Here is a 17,694-nt window from a genome sequence, read left to right as displayed (position 1 = left end):
AGTGTGTGTGCCTGTGTGCAGTGTGTGTCTGTGTGCAGTGTGTGTGCCTGTGTGTGTGCGTGTTTGTGTGTGCAGTGTATGTGCCTGTGTGCAGTGTGTGTGTCTGTGTGCAGTGTGTGTGCCTGTGTGCAGTGTGTGTGCCTGTGTGTGTGTGCCTGTGTGTGTGCGTGTTTGTGTGTGCAGTGTATGTGCCTGTGTGCAGTGTGTGTGTCTGTGTGCAGTGTGTGTGTCTGTGTGCAGTGTGTGTGCCTGTGTGTGTGCAGTGTGTGTGCCTGTGTGCAGTGTGTGTGCCTGTGTGCAGTGTGTGTGCCTGTGTGTGTGTGTTTGTGTGTGCAGTGTGTGTGCCTGTGTGCAGTGTGTGTCTGTGTGCAGTGTGTGTGCCTGTGTGTGTGCGTGTTTGTGTGTGCAGTGTGTGTTTGTGTGCAGTGTGTGTTTGTGTGTGCAGTGTGTGTGCCTGTGTGCAGTGTGTGTGCCTGTGTGTGTGTGTGTTTGTGTGTGCGTGTTTGTGTGTGCAGTGTGTGTGTCTGTGTGCAGTGTGTGTGTTTGTGTGCAGTGTGTGTTTGTGTGTGCAGTGTGTGCCTGTGTGCAGTGTGTGTGCCTGTGTGTGTGCGTGTGTCTGTGTGCAGTGTGTGTGCCTGTGTGCAGTGTGTGTGTCTGTGTGCAGTGTGTGCCTGTGTGTGTGTGTGTGTTTGTGTGCCACAGGAAGGGGCAGCGTGGAGCCTGGCTCCTCAGGGCCTCATGCTCTCTCCCTTCCCATCCCACCTGCGAGGGCCTGCCAGCATGCGCGGTTCCCAGGGGTGATGAGGAGTGAAGCCCAGGTGAGGGAGAGACTGTCCTTGGGTGCTGGGGCCTCCCCTCTGCCTTCCTGACCCTCAGGCGCTTCTGTCTCCAGGTGTCCACCCATCGCCACTCACCTGTCCCATGCTGAACCCCTTTGGGCACAGGGTTTCCTATAGCTGTTGGTGACTCAGGGGCTCCCAGCGTTCAGCCCCTCCTCCCTGGCTCACCCCTCCCACCTTGAACCCCTGCCCCAGTTCACACCCCCTCTGCTGCCCTCCAGACACATTTCCTGTGCGTGTTTCAGGGCCTCTGGGTGCCATGGGTGCCCCGGGGAAGACAGGCCCGTCAGGAAGGCCTGGCACTGATGGTCTGTGGGACTCTGGGGCCCCGTGTGGTCACTGCAGGGAGGGCTGCGGCTGGCGAGGGGGTCTAACAGCCCAGGAGGAGTGCAATGTGGGGGTGCTCCTCCCCAGCGCTAAGGTCCTCTGGAATCTGCAGGGTCAGCAAGACCAACCTGGAGCCACAGGCCGGGCTGGGCCTTCCGGTCCTGTGATGAGTGACTGGGATGGGGTGGCGAGGGGTGAGCCAATGCCCTGCAGGAAGTGGCGGGCGATGGGGGACCGGTTTCCACCTCTCCCTGGAGAGAGGGACTTCCTGTCTCCTCAGAGGGATCCCACGGCTTCCTGGCCTTGGGGGCAATGCTGAGCTGAGGGAGAGAAGGGGAGTGACAGCCACACAGCCAGGTGTGCCTCCATCACCCTCAGCCCTGAGGCCTGAGCGACCTGGAGGCTCCTGCTCCACTCCAGGCCCCAGGCCTCGGGGTCCCTGCTCAGGGACACCCACAGACCCTGTGCCTGGGGCATTCTCTGTGTCTTGGTCCTTCTCCCCCGTCCGTGTGATGACGTCCTCCTGACCACCTGCTCCCAACTCTAGGGGCCACACAGGTCTCACTGGACTTATTGGGCCCCCTGGGGGAGCAGGAAGAGAATGGGGATCGGGGCCATCCTGGCCCTCGGGGCTCCCCTGGACAGAAGGGGAGAGGTGAGTGGAGGGCCTGGTCCTGGAGGGGAGGGGAGAGGGATGGGGATTCAGGTGGCACTGGGGGTGGGGTTAAAACTCAGCTGTGGGTGAGGAAGCAGATGGTCCGGAGTGGAGGGGGAGGAGGGCCCAGCTGAGCCAGGTCCCTCTCTAGGGACCTTCCCTAGGGTACCTCAAGAGCATCCAGTCCCATTGGTCCTCGAGGCTCTCTGGCCTCCCCGTGAGCACTGCCTCTGTTCCTCCACTAAATGCAGAACTCCACTGTTCCCTCATATGACCTCCAGCACAACACACCGAGTCCTCAGGGTCGCCGTCTGTCCTCACCCTTCCAGTGCTTCCTCCCCACACTTCCAGGACTCCAGTGTCCCAGGGTTTCCTCAGCCCTCCTCCTCCTGTAGGAACCAGGGCTGCTGTGGCCTCAGGACCCGGCCTCTGCACTCCTCTGAGCCCTGTCCTTCCCCTGCTGTGACCGTCTCTTTCTTGTTCCTGGTGTCACAGGGACCTCCTGACCCAAAAGGAGCCGAAGGAGCTGCAGTGAGTGACCCATGTTAGCTCTGACCTTCGTCCCCTCCCACTGGACTAGAAACTCTCTCTCCAGAGCAAACAGACTCCCCCAGGAAGCCCCTGATTCCCAGGCAGGAGACTGACTTGGTCCTTCTGTGACCTTGATCCCATGTGTGACCTCTTGACCTCTCCATGACCTCATTTGTCCTCACCCAGCAGGAGAGGACCAGGCTGACCCCAACCAGGGCTGTGCTGGGGAGGCCTTCTGGGTTTTCTGCAATTTGGCAGCAGGAGGGGAGCTTCGCTGACTCTGGGATGACGTCACAGAGGTGCGAGCTGGCCACTGGCTGCCCCTCCTCCGCCTGTGGTGCACCCCCTCAGGGCCCAATGAGTTGGGGGTCCTGGAAATGGAGAGAAGCTTTTGGGAATTCCTACTGGAGGAAGGATAGAGAGGACTCAGTCTTGGGTCATTTAGGGCACTGGGAGACGGGATAAGGAGACTCTCCCAGAGTGCTAGACTCATTCACAGATTAAAATACCGGCGTCCAGCTCTGGTGCGGTGGCTCATGCCTGGGATCCCTGCGCTTCGGGAGGCTGAGGCAGGAGGAGGGCTTGAGGCTGGAATTGGAGGCCAGCTTGGGGACACAGCCAGGAACAGAAGTGGCTGCGGGAGGCGGGGGCATCCAACTACTGGGCCAAGGTCCTCAGGAGGGACCTGCCAGTGGGGGAAGGCATGTGACTGCCCCACGGGACGCCAGGTCTCACCCCGACCCCCTTGCGCTTGCATTTCCTGGCCCTCTCATGGGCACATGCAGAGACCCTTCCTTGTCTCTGGAAGGGGAACTTGGAGCAATTCCCACGGGACCCTGCGAAGGACAGAGGCCGGGATCTGGGTCCCCTCTCAGTACTCAGAGCGTAGCCAGGCCCAGGGCTCCTGCTCATTGCCTGAGAGCATGGGAGGTCGCCCAGGGTGCGTGCCCGGCAGGGCCCTGCTGTGCTACCCAGAACCAGGAGGCCTGGCCGCAGTCTCTGACCCCTCTCTCGCAGGGGATCGCGCAGGACGCGGATGCAGAGGCCGGTGTGGTGGCTGCAGCTGTGGTGCCAACTGCTCGGGTGAGGCGGGAGGAGCGCGGGAGCCCGGGAGGCAGAGGCTGCAGGGAGCTGAGATCGCGCCACTACTCTACAGCCTGGGCGCACAGCGAAAACCCATCAAGGAAAGGGAAAGGAAAGGAAAGGAAAGGAAAAAGCCAGAGCTCAGGGCAAGAGCCAGCGTGTGGTCTCGGGCAGGCTCGGTAGTGAGGATGCTCTGATTTGCCGGGTCCTGCGCGGTCCCCAGCCTGTGCCTGGCTGCAGTGCCCTCCCTATGGTCGTTGTCTGCCCGGACCCATACCCAGCCCCACGCCTGTCCTGCCCTCTTCCCAGAGTCGCGTGGAAACACCCGTGCAGGTACCGGAGGGCGGCCCCTGTGTCTGTCTCCCGCCCAAATACCTTGCCACGAGGAACACGTGGCCTGAGACGCGCATTCCGTCTCTATCCTTAAAGCCTTCACCTTTTAACAGGTCTCAGTGGAGACATGTTTAGGACTTTCACGTGGTCCTAAACGTCCGAGCGGGAGGGAGGGAAACTCTGCCCCCATCGCGGCGATGAGACCGCGCGTGACGGGGACTTGGGAATCCGCGCGCCCGGGAGCGCCCCTCGGCCGAGCTCCGGGGAGAAGCACCTGGGAAGGCGCCTAGGCGGCGCGCGGCGACCGGCGCGAACCGCGCGGGCCGCTCCAGACCGCGGGCCGCCGAGGGCCGCCGCCGCCGCGCACGCCCGGCCCGGCGCTTCCCCGGAGTCCCCGCGCGGGCGCGCCCCGCGGCCACGGCCCTCGCAGCGCGACCCCGGCGGCAGACGGCGCGCGTGGACCGATGGTTTGTTCGCGGTCTGCGAGCTCGGGCCCGCGAGGGTGGCTGCGGGACGGAGACGGACCCCCGGGCGCCTGCGGGTCCGCGCTCCGGAGAGGACGGGGCCTTTCTCCAGGCGAGCAGGTCGGGCCCCCAGCCAGGACTTCCCCACCGGGCTCCTGGCAGGCAGGGACCTGACGCCTGAAACGAGGACGGGCCGGGAGAGGGTGTGGGTGAGTCCCCTTTCACTCCACTGTTTCCCGGCGCAATTCTTTCTAAATCTGAAAACAAAGCCCAGAAGCCGTCAGGGACATGACGGAGAAGCAGCCGACGTGACCACACCAAAGTCACCTGCACCTGCAGCGCAGCCGGGCCGAAGGACGGCAAACGGGTGTGGGCCGCATTTGTGCAAGTGTCTGTGTAAGAGCATTGATTTCAGCCGGGCTCAGGGGCTCCTGCCTGTAATCTCAGTGCTTTGGGAGGCCAGGGCAGGAGGATCGTTTGAGGCCAGGAGTTGGAGACCAGCCTGGGCGACATAGCAAGATCTCATCTCTAAAAAAAAAAAAAAAAAAAAAAAAAAAAAGCACAACTCGATTTCAGCATTATTTACCATAGTAACAAGAAAGGAAGAAATAATACGCATTAAGAGGGGCATATTTAAATAAATCCCAGTACATCCATACAATGCAATGCTGTGAATTTGTGGAAGAAGCTGGTCAGGGGAAGTTCCAGTGGGTCACATTCTAGGTAGAGGGAATAGAGAAAGGAAAGGCTGAGACTGCAAGGAGTTCATGTTGTTGGAGGAAACGCACAGGTCAAGTAGCTGGAGCTTCGTGGCTGAGACCTTCAAAGAGAGTGGCTGGGATGAGGCAAAAGAGACAGGGGAGGCCAGACCTCACATACCGGGATGGCCACAGCAACAAGTCTGAACTTCATTCCAAGGCCAGTGGGAAGTTGCTGGAAGGTTTTCAGTGATGAGTCACAAAATCTGATTTCTATTTCACAAGATCCTCCCGTCTGCTGTGTGGAAATGGATGGTAGGGGTGTGGGACAGAAACGGAGAGCACTGGTGAGCAGTGCGGCAGCTTGGGAGAGAGACCATGTGGCTTGCATGGGGGAGGCTGCAGAAGAGTGGGGAGAAGGCACCAGGGTCAGGGGATGTTTGGAAGAAGAGTCAGTGGAACTTGTTGATGGATTAGCTGTGCAAGCTGAGGGAGGAAGGAGTTGAGGAAATCCAGTTCAGTGCTGGTCATGATTAAATTGATGTAATATTCAGAGAACTGGATAACAGTGGCAGGAAGAAATCTCTCAAGCTAGTATCCAGGGGGCTAATGTGTCTATGCACTATTAGAGCTGTGGGGAAAATGTTCTTAATTTATGAAATAATGTGTATACATGCGTGCTTGTGTCTGTCTGTGATGCTATGTAACAGAATGTCAAATAGATTTTTTCTATTTTCATGGTCCGAAGCCAAGCAGCCACCTCTTGCTGGTACTGAGAGGTACTAATGAAGACTTGACTCTACCACTAACTCCTATGTTATCTCCTTCCCTTCCTGCAAGCCAAGGAGGGTGAAGGGAGAAGTCTCACTGGGTGCACACAGCTTCCAAACAGCGGGTCTGCCAGCCCTGGCCCAAACTGAGGATGTTTGTGTGTCCTCTGGTGAGACCTGCATCTTGCTACTCACCTGAGCATCTGCTTAGACAGAAAAAAATTGAAGATAAATATTTTTAAAATTAATAGTTTCCTAAATACCAGAAATAATTAGAAATAAAACAATAAAATTATATTTACACCAGCATTAGAAAAACAGACTGTTAGGAGTAATCCTTATAAGAAATTTGCATAACCTCTACTTAAAAATGCGTACACTTCGTAAATGGACAGCAATACATAATAATTTTTAACAAATTTTTGAATCTATCTACTAAATATTTTACAGAAATATGAGTTTTTCAGTTTAATATGAGCTGTTAAAATGTCTAATTCTGATCCCAAAATGATTTTCTTTGCAATTTGACAAAATAATTTCAAAGTTCATCTGGAAAAAGAAACAGTTGAGATTAGGGGAAAAAAAGGAAGGGCAGTTGTGAATGCTCCCTATGAAATGCTGGGTATTTCATAACGTTGTTCTGAATGCATTTCAAAACAATGTGTTCTTAGAAAGCTGCACAGACTCTAGAATTCACAGATAAACTGCTGAGTGTAATGATCTTGAAACAGAAACATGAATTTAACATTTCATAGTGAAGCGTCCTAAAGCTGTATAAGGGATAGGTTTTCTTACCAAAGAGTATTTGGAAAGTCATCTGTTTCATTCAGGAAAGAAGTCTAGGTGGAGATGTAACTCATACCATGCACTGAAATAAATTGTAGTATAGTAAAGAGATAAATGTAAAAGCAATGTGAAACCACTCCGGAATTCTTTTAAGGATGCTAAAATAAAATGTAGGCAAACATATTCTAATCTTGGTTTAAAAATTTTTAAGAAAAAAGGAAGCATTGAATGAAACCATATGGGAAAAAAGAGAACTGACAATATAAAGCTGTCTGTGGGTGCGTGTGTGTATGTGTGTGTGTGTGAGTGTGTGTGTACACATAGGAAATTAAAAACAACTAGAGAAAAATCTTGTATTTTCTACACGACATTTTACTAAGCAATTGAAATGTAACTTATTAAAAAACATGTAAAAGATACAGGGAGGCATTCATAAAAGAAGACAAAAAACTAATAACTTTTTGAATGTCCAGCTTCAACAGTAATCAAAGAAATGCATGTAAAACACTGATATAATGCCATTTTTACCTCTGAGATTTATAAATATTAAAATGTTTATAACCCCCAGAGATGTGAAAGGATTGACAAGTATTCTCATACGCTATTGCTGGCCTATTCTTTTTTTACTTAAAACAATTAAAAAATTGTGTTTGGGGTACAGGTGGTTTTTGGTGGAGAAGTTCTTTAGTGGTGATTGCTGAAATTTTAGTGTACTCATTACCCAAGCAGTGTACACTGTGCTCAATATGTAACCCTTATCCCTCACCCCACTCCCAAACTTCCCCCCAGCCAAGTCCCTAGAGTCCATTATATTACTCTTATGTGGTTGCTCTATTCTTTGGCTCACTTCTGGAAAGCATTTTGATGATACAAAATTGAAAGCCTTATAAAATTTATTAGAACATCGTCCATCAACTCCCACCCTCCAATTAGTAAGAAGGACATTTAAGTATTGCCAACTTTAAACATATTTCCAGCGAAATTCTGGCAGTCTGGAAGTGTGCTGTAGAACCTTTAAGTTCTTTGTTGTTGTTGTTGTTGTTGTTGTTGTTGTTTAGATGGAGTCTCACTCTGTAGCCCAGGCTGGAGCGCTGGAGTGCTGTGGCACCATCTCGGCTCACTGCAACCTCTGCCACTTGGGTCCTGGTTCAAGCGATTCTCCTGCCTCAGGCTCTGAAGTAGCTGAGATTACAGGCACATGCCACCATGCCCAGCTAATTTTTGTATTTTTAGTAGAGACAGGGTTTCACCACATAGACCAGGCTGGTCTATGAACTTCTGACCTTGTAATCCACCCACCTCGGCCTCTGAAAGTGCTGAGATTACAGGTGTGAGCCACCCTGCCTGGCCAGAACTTTTAAGTTCTAATGAATCATTTGACCATTTCTTGGAATTACCTCCACACTACTTTTAAAGAAAACATTGGCCGTTCGTCAATTCATCGTTGACAGTTGGGGCAATCTTTTATCCATCTGTTTTTAGTCTTCCATTAAAGGGTATTAATTCAAGCCAATGGGCTATGGAGACCTTGAGGGTCTTCTCTTTACCAGCCATTGAATCTTTTGATTCTCATTCCTTTGAAATGCACATGCTTGGGCAAAACTACATTGTGTCCTCCACAAGCCTTTAGTCCAATTTTGGGGATTAGAGTAAAATTCCTAGACCAGTGAATCAAGCTGTAGCATGACTTGGAACCACCTGAGACAGATGATAAAACAGGTTGCTGGTTCCCCGGCTCCCAGAGTTTCAGATTCAGTAGATCTGGAGCAGGTCCTGGGAATTAGCATTTCTTTTTTTTTTTTTTTTTTTTTTTTGACACGGAGTTTCGCTCATTACCCAGGCTGGAGTGCAATGGTGCGATCTCGGCTCACCGCAACCTCCGCCTCCTGGGCTCAGGCAATTCTCCTGCCTCAGCCTCCTGAGTAGCTGGGATTACAGGCACGCGCCACCATGCCCAGCTAATTTTTTGTATTTTTAGTAGAGACGAGGTTTCACCATGTTGACCAGGATGCTCTCGATTTCTTTACCTCGTGATCCACTCGCCTCGGCCTCCCAAAGTGCTGGGATTACAGGCTTGAGTCACCGCGCCCGGCCGGGAATTAGCATTTCCAGGTGACGCTGATGTCGGTTGAGAACCACTGGCCTAGAGGAAAGTGTTTCTAAGGTGAGCGGGACGGGCAGTCACTTGGTTTTTGAGGGAGCAAAAGTTTGAATTAAAAACATGGAACTATGATAGAACAATTTCAAGTAAGTATCAGCCAGTGTGTGAGAGATATCCTAGCCAGACTCAGGCAGTCACTTACTACTTTTTAATGTGAATCAGCCCTTGGTTTTCCAATTAGGCTTTATTTTCCTCAAGGGCAAATTCCCATCTTAAACATTTTTGGAATTCTCCATGGTTATTTGCACAAGTAAAGAATCGCTAGAGATTTACTAATTGAACTGAACTCATAAATCAAACATACGCTGAGAAGAGAGAGTCCATAGAAAGTTCTGGACCTGTAAGTGGATTAAACACTAAATCCGAAATAGGTAGAATTTAGGATTTAGTGTGTAGCCCAGTTAAAGACTGTCACTAAATCCCCATCTTTCCGTTATCGCAGTTATAGCTGATAAGCTGAATAAACTTTGAGGTTGAAGATTTTAATAGCGATAAACCTCCTCTAAGAGTCCCTGGATGGGCTTTATTTTGGGATGCCAATAATAATGGTAATCATGGGACAAGTGTGGTATTATTCAGTTCATCCCAGTTCTTAATAAGGTTGCAGGACAAGAGAAGGGGAGTGAGATAGATGTAAATAAAGGAATTTGCTCTGCCCGGAAAACAATTTTTTAAAGCCAACATTTCTCAAATATCGGCCTCACAGTTTTTTCTTTCTTTTTTTCTTTCTTTCTTTCTTTTCTTTTCTTTCTTTTTCTTTCTTTTGGGAATGTTTCTTGGAAAAAGCTGTTGAGATTAGGTATTAAATGTTCATTGTCTCCTTTTTTAAAAATATATTTTGGTGGTTATAAATGGATTTAATTTTATCCCAGACATTGGGCAATATCCTATGTTCCCCTGATGAACTTGGGACTGTGGTATCCTTTCCAGTTATAGTAATAATGACGGCTAACTTGTTCATAGCACTCACAAATCACAAAGCACTGTCCTAAGTATTTGACAAGTATTAATTCAGTTAACTTATAATAGTCCTATTTTATTTTTTTATATAGTTGAGAAATCTGAAGCACAGAGGGATTAAGTAGCATTTCCAATGTCAGCTAGGAAGTGACACAGCTGGGATTTACGCTGGTCAGATTCTAACCACTATGCGGCGCTGTCGGCTCGATGCAGCTGAACTGCAGGGGATGCCGGGAAGCCACGGGCTTTCAGGTAAAATGACCCCTGTGAAATTCCGGTCTGGTCTGTGCTATAGACCTTTCTGAACCTCATTTTTCATCCATATATAATCAAGGATCCTGACAATGACTTCACAGATTTTTTTTTTTTTTTTTTTGAAACAGAGGCCTGGTGCCAGGCTGGAGTGCAGTGCTGTGATCTCCGCTCACTGCAACCTCTGCCTCCCCAGCTCAAGCAATTCTCCTGCCTCAGCCTCCCAAGTAGCTGGGATTACAGGTACCTGACACCACACCCAGCTAATTATTTTCTGTATTTTTAGTAGAGATGGGGGTTTCATCATATTGAACCAGGCTGGTCTCCTGACCTCCTGACCTCATAATCCACCCACCTCGGCCTTCCAAAGCACTAGGATTACAGGCTTGAGCCACCATGCCCAGCTTAACTTTTTGAAGAAAACTCTTCTCCAATTTCCCTTTAAGCTACTGACATTCACACAACCCTGGTCTCGCTGTAACCTCACAGTCCAAGAAGCCACATATCATGTGCTTTGGCTCTCACAGGTCACTCAGAGGCAGGGCAAGAACAGAAAAAGCACTGGTTTCAGAGTAAAAGAAAACTCACGTCCTATTCCCAGCACAGTCAGTCTCTAGATGTGTGAATTTCTGCATGACGTTCAATGTCTCTGGGTCTGTATTTCCATTTATTTCATAGAGTGGTTATGAGGATTCAGTGAAGTAATATATGCCAGGTGCTTAGGCAAGGGTCAAGCAGAGCAAATAGTAGCTGTTGACAGTTTTCTTCTTTCCTTTGCCTTTATCCTGAGGGATTTTAGTTTGGAAATTTTATAGCCTCTTTGATGCTGTAAAATGATGAACCTGGCCCTCAGTGGATCTGTCAACACCCGGAAATTACATGGAAAGTTGGGTATGCTCTCAAGTGTCTCTGTTAGCTTCCTGGGGCTGCTTTAACAAACTACCAAACTGAGTGGCTTAAATAACATACTCTTATTGCCATAGAGTTTGAAAGCTAGAAGTCTGAAATCAAGGTGTGAGCAGGACTGGTTCCTTTGAGGGCTGGGAGGGAGAACCTGTTACATCCTTCTCTCCCAGCTTCTGGTAGTGCCAGGCCACCTTGGCTTATAGATGGCGATCTCCTTGTGTCTCCTCCATACATACTCATCTCTGTGTCCATATTGCCCCATTATATAAGGACATCAGTTATATTGAATTAGGGCCCTCCCAAATGACTTAATTTTAAGTTAATCATCTGCAAAGATTCTATTTCCAAATAAGGTCACATTCATAGACACCGGGGTTAAAACTTCAACATCTCTTAGGGGAAAAACAATTCAACCCATAACAGAATCTAGCTTTCATTGGATTCGTAAAGATGTCTGTGGCCCTTCCAAAGACTAGGAACTGTTGACTGTAAACTCTTCATAATGGCTTATCCCATACCAACCTAATCAACAAGCTTGTATACTTGAGACTGGCCATGTTGTCTTGAGTGCCAGATCATGGAGAAACACTAAAGTAATTCTTTTTTAAAAATAGATATTTTATTGCATTTTATATTTTGGGGTACAAGTGAAGAACATTGAGGATTGTTGCATAGGTACATACATAGCAATGTGGTTTGCTGGCTTCCTCCCCATCACCTATATCTGGCTTTTCTCCCCATGTTACCCTCCCCAACTCCCCACCCCTGCTGTCCCTCCCCTAGTCCCCCCCCCGCAGAACCCAGTGTGTGATGCTCCCTCCCTGTGTCCATGTGTTCTCATTGCTCAACACCTGCCTATGAGTGAGAACACGTGGTGTTTGATTTTCTGTTCTTGTGTCTGTTTGCTGAGAATGATGATTTCCAGGTTCATCTATTCTGACGGGGTTGTTTAGGCATGCACTAATGGGAAGAAAGTACAGGATGTCTGTTTCTACATCAAACTTTATTCCATTGGGAAACTTTATTCCATTGGTGTTTAGTTAAAATATTGCTGTGCTAAGAATTTCTCAAGTCTCATTCTAATAAAGTCTACAATCCAGTGAATGACACATAGTCACCAAAAAACACGTGTGCTGGCATAATTATAAATTGGGAAGAGTGCTGGAATAGAAGGAGGCATGATTCTATAAAGTTACATAATTTGGCTTGGCCAGGTGCAGTGGTTCACATCTGTAATCCCAGCACTTTTGGAGGCTAAGGCAGGTGGATCACCTGAGGTCAGGAGTTCGAAACCACCCTGACCAATATTGTGAAACCTTTTTCTATTAAATGGTGAAACCCTGTTAAAAATTAGGCCGGGTGCAGTGGCTCAAGCCTGTAATCCCAGCACTTTGGGAGGCCGAGGCGGGTGGATCACGAGGTCGAGAGATTGAGACCATCCTGGTCAACATGGTGAAAACCCGTCTCTACTAAAAATACAAAAAACTAGCTGGGCGTGGTGGCGCGTGCCTGTAATCCCAGCTACTTGGGAGGCTGAGGCAGGAGAATTGCCTGAGCCCAGGAGGCGGAGGTTGCGGTGAGCCGAGACCGCGCCATTGCACTCCAGCCTGGGTAACAAGAGCGAAACTCCGTCTCAAAAAAAAAAAAAGAATTAAAAATACAAAAATTAGCTGGGCGTGGTGGTAGATGCCTGTAATCCCAGCTACTCAGGAGGCTGAGACAGGAGAATCACTTGAACTCGGGAGGTGGAGGTTGCAGTGATCCAAGTCGTGCCATTGCACTCCAGCCTGGGTGACAGGGTGAGACTCTATCTCAAAAATAAAAAAAAAATAAATAATTTGACTTGACCTGGATTAGCCAGGTAAGGCTTTAGTGAGGAAATGATGCTTCATCTGTGTTTGGAATGATGAATTAAAGTGCACCTTAAGGGAAGAGTATTCCAGGCAGAGAAATAGCCCATCCAAAGGCTCTGCGGTAGGAGTGAACATGGTGCACTGGGCAAAGGAGAAGAAAGCCAGAGAATTGGCAGTGGGAGAATGGGAATGATGTGACATGAGGTTGAAGGGCAATCTGGGCATTGTGAGCTGAATTAGGAACTTATCCTAGGAATTTATCCTAGCAGAAACAGGACACCACTGAAAGGCTCCTCCCTTGTCCCCAACCTGTATATCAATCTGTATGCCTAACTTGCTAGCCCTCCAACATCTTGACATTCTTAGCCTTGATTCTTTAGAGATACTACTTTATTCTGACTGTGTTCCCATTACTCTGGCTTTGCTTTTTCAACTTCATTTTTCTCTGTCTGCTCCTATTTTTTTGAGAGGGAGTTTTGCTCTCGTTGCCCAGGCTGGAATGCAAAGATGTGATTTGGACACAATACAGCATCCACCCCCACTGGGGTTGAAGCAATTCTCCTGCGTCAGCCTCCGGGGTGGCTGGGATCATAGGCACCTGCCACCATGCTCGGCTAATGTCTGTCTGCTCCTTAACTATTGCTTTCCACTCTCTCCCTGAGTGATCTCACCCTGTTGCACGGTTTCAGCTATCACCCTCTTATAGATACCTCCAAAACTTTCCCCCCAGGTTACAGTTGCCTTTTTTCATCTGCTTACAAAATAAATAATGTACAATTTTGGTCACATGAATATATATGTGGTCTGCCTAAGCCCTGCTTTGTAACTCTGTAGGTAACTGCTTTGTAGAGGATGTTTCCAAACTGGCATCATTCCAGCTAATAAGACAAATTTGCTACAGGGCAGAGGGAAATGTGTCATCGCTAAAGAGGTGTGAACACTGACTGGTGGGGTGATGTCAGTAAAGCCTCCCTACTCACCTGTGGAAACAACTGACAGACAGTGTGCCCTTGTGTGCTCTCCTGATTTATAAAACACATGCTTTGAATTTGCTGAGGCTTCCGCTCATCTACTCTGAGGCACCCTGACTCAAGGCTTCAGTTGCCCTCTGCTTACTTCTATGTGGGCATAGAGCTTCCCCCAGCTGAGACGGCATGGCAGGAAACCAACAAATTAATGCACTTGAAGGTCACCGTGGCGATGTCAGAAAGTCAGACTGCAGTGAACAGCTTGGTGGGTCTGATTCTCAGGCAGGGATGCTTCTAAGGTGACGACTGTGGAAGATAAAGAGGAAGAATAGAGAAAGAAAGGGAGAAAGAGAAGAAAAGAGGCAGGGAGAAAAAGATGCCAAAAAATAGTTGCTAAACACTGTGCGATTTATTTTCACAGTTGTAGTTTATTTGATCCTCACAGACAGCCTGGTAAGGTATGTTTTTGTTTTGTTTTGTTTTGTTTTGGGGGTTTTTTGTTTGTTTGTTTGTTAAGATGGCGTCTTGCTCTGTTACCCTGGCTGGAGTGCAATGGCGTGATCTCGGCTCACTGCAATCTCCTCCTCCCGGGTTCAAGTGATTCTACTGTCTCAGCCTCCCAAGTAGCTGGGATTACAGGCACCCACCACAGTGCCTGGCTAATTTTCATATTTTAGTAGAGATGGGGTTTCACTGAGTTGCCCAGGCTGGTCTCGAACTCCTGAGCTCAGGAAATCCACCCACCTCAGCCTCCCAAAGTGCTAGGATTATAAGCATGAGCCAGGGCACCCAGCCCAAGGTAAGTATTTTTTATATTTTAATTTGTATAGGCTCAGAAGCATGAAACACGTCTCCTGAACTAAAAAAATGAAAACTAGTAAATTTGTTCAGCAAGTTGGGAATCACTCATTGTTGCTTTCTTTTGAATTTAATGTTCTTTCAACTATACAACAAAACCTTCATCATTGCTTTGGTGAATTAGCCAGAACGTTTGAGTCATTCTGGGTTCTGTCACTATCGTGAGGACTCAGCTACCATTGAGTCCTCTGTGCGTTTTTATTTGCACAACTTGTCCTAAACCTGTACGTTTAAGTTAAATCAACACAGCCAGAAACCCAAACCAAATACCTGAGAGCAAATGTTTGTAAACCTGGGACCCACCAGCTTAACAAAGACAGTCTCCTCTGTCCTATCCCCTAAAATCCTCCCATTTTATTACAATTATTTTTTCTTTCTGGTCTAGATTTCTCAACCTGATTTGGCTCAGCTCATATTCTTGGACATGTGAGCTGATTTTTACTGGCTTTAACTCAATACTAATTAGGGATTTGCCTCCTGGGCCACCCTTTGATCCTCCTGGACTTACTTCAGGTCCCTGAATGCTTCACGACCCTACATGAAAGCAAAATTCTCATACTTGTCTACCTGGCTGGCACTCAGATGCTCCAACATTGAAACCGTCTAGTGCAGGGGAGAGTTCAGAGAGGACAAGGGGAGAAGAACCCAATTACAGAACAGCCTTTGGGTACTCCAGCACTGGCTCTCATAAGCAAGTTGTACTTACCCTCTAGCAGGAATGTTATATTGAGAATTTGAAGGAAAGCTTGTCTAGCAAGAACTACCTGCTCTAGTCATCCTTAATGGTCTATATTGGGCAAGCGGTCATTCCACCAAATTCAGGTATGTAGGGCAAATTCCTTTCTCTTCAACTCAATAAGTCATTCTATCATGGGGGTACTACAAAAGGTTTTGTACAAACCTACATTAGCATATAGTAATCACTCCCCAACGGTAAGTTTCTGTGATGAGTCATTCCAATAAATGTACCTGTACTTGTGGATTTTTTTCCCCATAGTATCCAGAATTTTGCTGCCATTACCCATGCACTGTGAATTCTTGGAGAGGTTTACGTTTTCATAATCACCTGCAGCCATGACTTCCAAACATCGCCGAATCATTCTCTGCTCCATGCTTGCTGTTATTTCTTATTATTCACATCTTGGCACTGATGGAACATAGCTCCAACCCCTTTCTATTATATTTACAGAGAAACAAATTACTTAAAGTCTTTACTGCAGTTCTAAGCAGATAAAAGGAGCTTATAGTCAGCACCAGATGCACCATAAGACTGGACATAAAAATTTCTCATGGAAAATGTCTGCACATGGCTTGTCCACCTCTTTCAAAAAATCTGTCTTTTTTAAAATTATACTTTAAGTTCTGGAGTATATGTGTAGATCTTGCAGGATTGTTGCATAGGTACACACATGCTATGGTGGTTTGCTGCCACCAACCCCCATCACCTACATCAGGCATTTCTCCCAATGCTATTCCTTCCCAACCTCCCCACCCCTGCTATCCCTCTTCTCGCTCCCAGCCCCCAACAGACCCCAGTGTGTGATGTTCCCCTTCGTGTGTCCATGTGTTCTCATCATTCAACTCCCACCTATGAGTGAGAACATGTGGTGTTTGATTTTCTGTTCTTGGGTCAGTTTCCTAAGAATGATGGTTTCCAGCTTTATCTATGTCCCTGCAAAGACATGAACTCATCCTTTTCTGTGTCTGCATAGTATTCCATGGCATATATGTGTCACATTTTCTTTGTCCAGTCTATCACTGATGGACATTTGGGTTGGTTCCAAGTCTTTGTTATTGTGAACAGTGCTGTAAACATACGTGTGCATGTGTTTTTATAACAGAATGATTATAATCCTTTGGGTATATGCCTAGTAATGGGATTGCTGGGCCAAATGGTATTTCTAGTTCAAGATCCTTGAGGAATCACCACACTGTCTTCCACAATGGTTGAACTCATTTACACTCCCACCAACAGTGTAAAAGTGTTCCTATTTCTCCACATCCTCTCCAGCATCTGTTGTCTCCTGATTTTTCAGTGATAGCCATTCTAACTGGCGTGAAATGTTATCTCAATGTGGCATTTCTCTAATGACCAGTGATGATGAGCCTTTTTTTTCATATGTTTGTTGGCTGCATAAATGTCTTCTCACACCAAAGCGCCTGCGGTTTTGGTGAAGCAGCCTGAAGCAAGTCAACGTGCCACTGCCTGGGGCCCAGCTCAGAGGCTACCAGGGATGCCCCAGTCTGGTTCCCTGGAGTTCATAGCATCCTGTTACCTGGATCTGCACATGGGGGTGCCTTTCTGCATCTCGCCATCAGGTCAGTGCTCCTCCAAGCTCCCTCCTGCTGGCCTGGAGACAGCAGCCTGAAGCACACCCCTACTGCACTCCAGCAGAGCCCTCCAGACCAGAAGCCCCACAGCGGTTAGCCCTGGCTTGGACACTGGGCCTGGGGAACCAGAGCGGGAGCTGGCCGCCCAGCTCCAATCCTGTGGCTCCAGAGTGCCCCGTCGCCAATAGCCATGTGGGTGCAGACGGGTGGCAAAAGTGCCTCGGGCAGGGTCTGGGCTGGATGAGCTGCTTGTGCTCACAATATTGAGGCCATTTGCAGCAAGCTCTGACAGCCCGAGCTCCAAGCTGCAGCCGCAGCCACCTGCACCAGCACCGCCCAGACTGTCTTGGGGCGTTTCTTCAGAGGAAGCTGTCAGCATCCTCAAGTTGCAGGGGCTCTAGACCCAGCACTGCTTCAAGAGGCTTTTTCTCAGGGGCGGCCTTCTCTTCTCAATGGCCTGAAACCTCCATCAATTCCCACAAAATTTACGGGGAACACAAGGACTGGCGCGCATAGGTTGCACACGTCGGTCACTGAGCCACGTGCAGTGATGGCACCTGAGGCGCGCACGCTGCACACTGTGGCTCGCCTGCAGAGGCTGGGACACGCACACGCCACACACGCACGCTGCACGCTGTGGTTCACCTGTGGAGGCTGGGACACGCACACGCTGCACGTTGTGGTTCGCCTGTGGAGGCTGGGACACGCGCACGCTGCACGTTGTGGCTCACCTGCAGAGTCTGGGACACGCGCACGCTGCACGTTGTGGCTCGCCTGCGGAGGCTGGGACACGCGCACGCCGCACGCTGGGGCTCGCCCGCCGAGGCTGGGACACGCGCACGCCGCACGTTGTGGCTCGCCTGCCGAGGCTGGGACACGCGCACGCCGCACGCTGGGGCTCGCCAGCGGAGGCTGGGAC

The sequence above is a fragment of the Saimiri boliviensis genome (assembly GCF_048565385.1).
Source record: "Saimiri boliviensis isolate mSaiBol1 chromosome 19 unlocalized genomic scaffold, mSaiBol1.pri SUPER_19_unloc_4, whole genome shotgun sequence".
Classification (NCBI taxonomy): Eukaryota; Metazoa; Chordata; class Mammalia; order Primates; family Cebidae; genus Saimiri; species Saimiri boliviensis.
Note: the sequence above shows the minus strand (reverse complement) of the source record.